General features: G+C 37.7%; 1 pseudogene; it reads right to left on the reverse strand.

Annotated features, from left to right (window-relative positions):
- LOC143443990 (rho GTPase-activating protein 20-like) overlaps positions 1–1,335 on the reverse strand; it is a 44,504-nt pseudogene extending 43,169 nt beyond the window's left edge.
- Between the last annotated feature and the right edge of the window lie 4,665 nt (positions 1,336–6,000).

Below are 6,000 nucleotides of genomic sequence, written 5' to 3' on the forward strand. Positions count from 1 at the left end.
GTGTAGTTGGTGGAAGTAAGTGAAATTCACTTTGATTTTTGAGAGTAAATAAAAACTAAAATTGATAGACATCCAGGCCATTCAGTCATTTTGAGCCTGCATCAGTCAGAGAGTAACTACCATTTTCTATGCTGGGAGTTTACAGAGACTGATCAGGGTTGAAAGCAAGTTTACCCCATTGGTTGTATCTATAACATATAGAAAAATTCTCTTCTGAACATTTACTTTTCTCACAGTTTTTGAAGTGGATCTACAGGAATATTATTAAAAGGTGACCATTAAGTTTATTACCCCAAACTGAATAAACTATATTATTGATGTTTGTCCTCCAAACCATTTATGAACTCATGAGAATATACCTTAATTTGTTTACTAGATAATGTCAATACCAACATCATACCTCCTAGAATAATTTGGAGGCTATGATCATGGCTATTGGAGATTATATGTGATGTTGTCCCAGAAAACCCATCCATGGTTGTAAGTTACAATGCAACTTCATTTAATCACAGCAGTTTTCTCTAGTATGTGCAGAATCACCAACTGGGAATTTCTTGGTATCTACAGTTTCTCCTGATTAGTAGCTGCCATTAGTAGGGACAGTAGCTGCTTCTTGGCTCTTCATACTAATTTGGAAACTATGAGGTTAAGAGGCTTACATTTTTACCACTTGTGTGCAAGGATCATGATCAGAGATTCCCCCCTGTTGCATCGAAAGTCTATCTGGAAACAACAAGCAAGAGAAAACCTACTTATCATATTTTAAATATTTTATTTTGAGAACATGTCACACTGTGTAGTCCACATATCCCACAACGTTTCAATACTCATAGGTCATCTTTAACAACGTTCAAATTACCGGCATATGCTTGCACATCTGCCTCCTTTTAAAGTTTGTTGTTATTCTTTCCCCAGATTCAAATAGCAGATAGCACCTTAAATAATTCATTTTTTTAGAAATGTGTCTAAAACTTATGTCAAAATAAATTGGGAAATGCGTAGGGGAGTGTCCACCAAACCTCAACAGTGGTAGAAGAAAAATAAGTTTCGATAATTAAGTAATGAAGTAAGTATAATCTTTTTTAAAAAGAAGCAAAAAAATCCCATAATTTTTGTTGTTCAAAAAGGCCTAATTATGCCTAATTAAAGAGTAGCCTCTCATAATAAGGAATGCATGTTGGACATATTCACAGGTTACTAGATATAACCAAAACATCATTAAATAAGGATAGTTGTCTTTTATTCCTTCTTCTGCCACTTATTGAGTTGTACGGGGTCCTGGCACAGCAAGGTTCAATGTATTTCTCCCTTGTTTTCTGTCACAAGGTTTTCCATATGGAAAAAATAAGAATACTCCTAGTACAGTTCTCCACATAATAGAATAATATTTATTGTATAATTAATAATGTTATTGTATAATTAATAATAACCAATGTTCGTACTAACTTTTAAAGGGTTCATGATATTAAAACACGGTAAATAATGTTGAAAGAGAAGATCTGAGAAATATAGCAACAGGTATAATGATAACAGTTAATATATGGTATTCATATATGAATATACAGACATGCACACACACACATGCTCATGTGCACACATACACACACAGAGGATTCTTATAGACTCATGTTGGCCTTGTGATTCCTGCTTCAGTTTTTTTGAGTTATTTGAATTTTGTTCAACTAGTTTAGGTGGCTTTGCTTCTCTGGTCTTCCATTCCCTATGGCTCCATCACTCCCAGAATAGAAAAGCAGTCTTTACAATCTTTATTACAGAATTTGAACACTACAAATAGGTATTACTCTTTAGATTATATTCAAAATATGTATTGATAAAGTTTGTAATATGGGAATTGATAGATTGAGGTAAATGACAGAAGTATCCATTGATGCAAAGTTTCAGTACTTTAGTCAGTTAATGGTGATTGTGACTATACAATTTTTTTCTCTGTATTCAAATATCATTCTACTTACTCCAATAGAGAAAGCACTTAATCAAAAAAAAAGAAAAACATTTAGTCTTCAAACATTATTTCTCTATCAACAATTATAAATTTGAAAATAATTCACTTTGCAATGCTGTCAGATTCAGTTTGTTCCTCTTGAACAACATGGAGTAAACTGAAGATACTTTTTCATGATAAATCACAGAAGCTCTGAAAATAGAAACAGTGATGCAAGCTGGTCCCAACACAGTTCAAGAATGGAGTTGTGTGAGAATCCTGAAGGCTTGTGTGAAAGCACCAACAAAACAAGATGTGAATCTTGTGGCCTCAGTTTCTTCAAACACAGAGTTGTTCTTGGAATGGTGTGTGTGTGTGTGTGTGTGTGTGTGTGTGTGTGTGTGTGTGTGTGTATGTGTGTGTGCTTCACCCAGGGATAGTGGATAGGTATGAATTTACTTCAGCTGTTGTTACTCAAATGTCTCCATGGAAATAGAGATTTTTGTCATGTGTGGCTTGCCCTTGTAATTTTTACTCCTGTGACTCTTTTTCTTTTTCTTTCTTCCGCCAAGCCCCTTGGTTTCCCACAAGGGTCCAGGTTAGTGGACTCTGTTGGTCTTCCTGTGGAGTTCCTATTCCATTCAGGGCCTACAATACTTCCTATTCTTTGATAAGAGTCCCCAAGCTCCATTCATTTTGTGTCTGTGGGTTTCTGTTTCTGTCTGTGCAAGCTACTGGGCAAAACCTCTCAGAGGACAAATTGCTCCTGTCTGGCAAAAAAGCAAAACAGAGAATCATTAGTAGTGTTAGGGAATGGTGCTTGCCCACAGTCCCAAGTTGGGCTGGTTATTGGTTGTCCATTCCCTTAGTTTCAGCTCCATCACCCATGCCTTCATTTTTATAGGCAGTATAAATTTTGGGTTGAAAGTTTTGTGGCTGGGTTGGTGTCTCTGTTGTTCCACTGGGGTTTCTGCCTGGCTACAGGTGGCAGCCTCTTCAGGTTGCATATCCGCAGTGTAGTGAGTCACAGCTAAGGTCATCTTCTTTGATTCTTGGGTGGCTCCCTTATTTAAGGTCTTTGTTTTGTTCTGCAAATGCCCACCATCTTCTCACTCTTGAAAGTTGCAAATATCTATTCATTTTTATAGCCATCTAGCCATCTTTCCTGTTCTTCTCTTACCAGGTCCTAAACTTTATATTCACCCACCCCAACACCCTCCCTCCCAGTTTCCTCCCTGCATCTGCCTCTTATGATTATTTTATTCCCTCTTCAAAGTGAGATATCATCTTGCTCTTCCTTCTTGTTTAGCTTCTCTAAGTCTGTTTACTGTAACATGCTATCTGCATTTTATGGCTAGTATATACTTATGAGTCCATACCATGCAAGTCATTTTGGGACTGAGTTACCTCACTCAGGATGATATTATCCAGCTTGATCCATTTACCTGCAAAAGTCATGATGTCATCATTTTGAATAGCTTAATACTAGTCTATAGTGTCAATGTACCATATCTTTTTGTTTGATTGCTTGTATTATTTTTTGTTTTAGCCATTGTTCGGTTGAGGATCATTTCTTTTTTTTTTTTTTTTTTTTTTTTTTTTTTTTTTTTTTTTTAGTTTCTGGCTATTACAAACAAAGCCACTATGAACATAGTTCAGCAATTATCTTTGTGGGATATTAGAGCAACTTTTGAGTATATTCCCAGAAGTAGTATAACTGGGTCTTGAGATAGAATTATCCCCAGGTTTCTCCAAGTTGATTTGCCAAAAGATTGTTCAAATTTACACTCCCAAGGAGAATGAAGAAGTATTGCCCAAGTTCCACATTCTCCTCTGCATATAAAACCTTGAGGTTTTAGATCTTAGCCATTCTGATGGGTGTAAGATCGAACTTCATAACTGTTTTAATTTGCTTTTCCCTGATGACTAAGGACTGAACATTTCTTCATTTTTTAAAATTTTGTTTTAATTTTTAATCCTTTTTTATACACTCCAGATTTTATATCCCCTTCTTTTTCTACCCTCTCACTGTTCCACATCTCATACCTCCTCCTCCTGTCTCCAGGAGGATGCCACTACCCCCAACAACACACCTACCCCACCAGACCTCTCCACTCCTTGAGTCCTCTCGTCTCTTGATGAATAGGTGCCTCTTCTCTTGAACCCTGACCCAGTATTTCTCTGCTGTAAATGTGTTGGAGGCCTCATATCACCTGGTGTATGCTGTCTTGTTGGTGGTCCAGTGTTTGAGAGATCTCAGGGGTTCAGGTTAATTGAGACTGCTGGTCATCATACAGTGTCACCCTCCTCCTCAGCTTCTTCCAGCCTTTCCCTAATTCAATCACAAGGGTCAGCAGCTTCTGTCCATTGGTTGGGTGCAATATCTGCATCTGTCTCTTTCAGCTGTTTGTTGGGTATTTTGGAAGGCAATCATGATAGGTCCCTATTTGTGAGCACTCCATAGCCTTAGTAATAGTGTCAGTCATTGGAACCTCCCCTTGAGCTGTATCTGACTTTGGGATTGTCACTAGACCTTCTTTTCTTCAGACTTTTCCTCATTATTGTCCCTGAAGTTCTTTCAGACAGGAACAATTATGGGTCAGAGTTTTTTACTGTGGGATGGCAACCCCATCTCTTACTTGATGCTCTGTCTTTTTGCTGGAAGAGGGCTCTACAAGTTCCCATTTCTCACTGTAGGGCATTTCATCTAAGGTCCCTCCCTTTTATTCTTGAGAGTCTCTCACCTCCCGGGTCTTTGGTACATTCTGGAGGGTCCTCCCACCTCCTACCTCCTGAGGTTGCCTGTTTCCATTCTTTTTGCTGGCCCTCAGGGCCTCAGTCCTTTTCACCCCACCCAATACTTGATCATGTTTTCCTCTTTCCCTTGCTGTCCCCTTTCCCACCTAGGTACCACCCTCTCTCCTCTGTCCTGTGATTGCTTTCTTCTCCCTCCCAAGTGGGACTGAAGAGTCCTCATTTGTTCCCTCTGGCTTGTTAACCTTTGAATTCTGTGGATTGTATCTTGTGTATTATGTAATTTTGGTTAGTATCTACTTATTAGTGACTACATACTATGCATATCCTTTGGGTCTCAGTTACCTCACTCAGAATGATATTTTCTAGTTCCATCCATTTGCCTTCAGAACTCGGGATGTCCTTGTTCTTAACAGCTGGATAGTATTCCATTGTGCAAATGAAAAATCAGGAAGCTGAACATTTCTTTAAGTGCTTCAAGGCCATTCAAGATTCCACTGTTGAGAATTCTCTGTTCAGTTCTGTATACCATTTTAAAATAGGGTTATTTGGGTTGTTGGCATTTAACTCTGAGTTTTTTGTAAATTTTGGATATTAGCCCTCTCTCAGATTTAGGGCTGGTGAAGATATTTTTTTCTATCTGTAGCTGCAGATTTACCCTATTAACAGTGCACTGTGCCTTAAGGAGGCTTCGGGGTTTCATGAGGATGGATTTATAAATTGTTGGTCTTAAAGCCTTGAGCCATTGGTGTTCTGTTCAGGAAATTGTCTCCTGTACCAGTGCTTTCAAGAAAATTTCACACACGTTTCTCTTCTATGAGAATTAGTGTATCTCCTTTTCTGTTGAGTTCTTTGATCCACTCAGACTTGAATTTTGTGCAGAGTGGTAAGTATGGATCTATTTTCACTCTTTCACATGTAGATATCCTGTTAGTCCAGCATCATTTGTAGAGATAATTTTATTTTTACATTGTGTGCTTTTGGCTTGTCAAACATCAAGTTTCCATAGGTGTATGGGTTTCTAAAAAATTTGTTTGGAATTTTGATGGGGATTTCATTGAATCAGTAGAGTGATTTGACAAAAATGTTCATTTTTACTCTGTAAATCTTACCTATACATGGGCATGGGAGATTTTTTTCATCTTCTTATGTCCTCTTTTCACTTTAAAACTGGGATATTTGGGTTGTTGGTGATTAACTTCTTGAGTTTTTTTAAATTTGGATATTAGTCCTCTATCAGATTTAGGACTGGTGAAGATAATTTTCCTATCTGTAGCTGCAGATTTACACTATTGACAGTGCAC

Source organism: Arvicanthis niloticus, chromosome 12, assembly GCF_011762505.2.
Source record: "Arvicanthis niloticus isolate mArvNil1 chromosome 12, mArvNil1.pat.X, whole genome shotgun sequence".
In the NCBI taxonomy this organism is placed as follows: Eukaryota; Metazoa; Chordata; class Mammalia; order Rodentia; family Muridae; genus Arvicanthis; species Arvicanthis niloticus.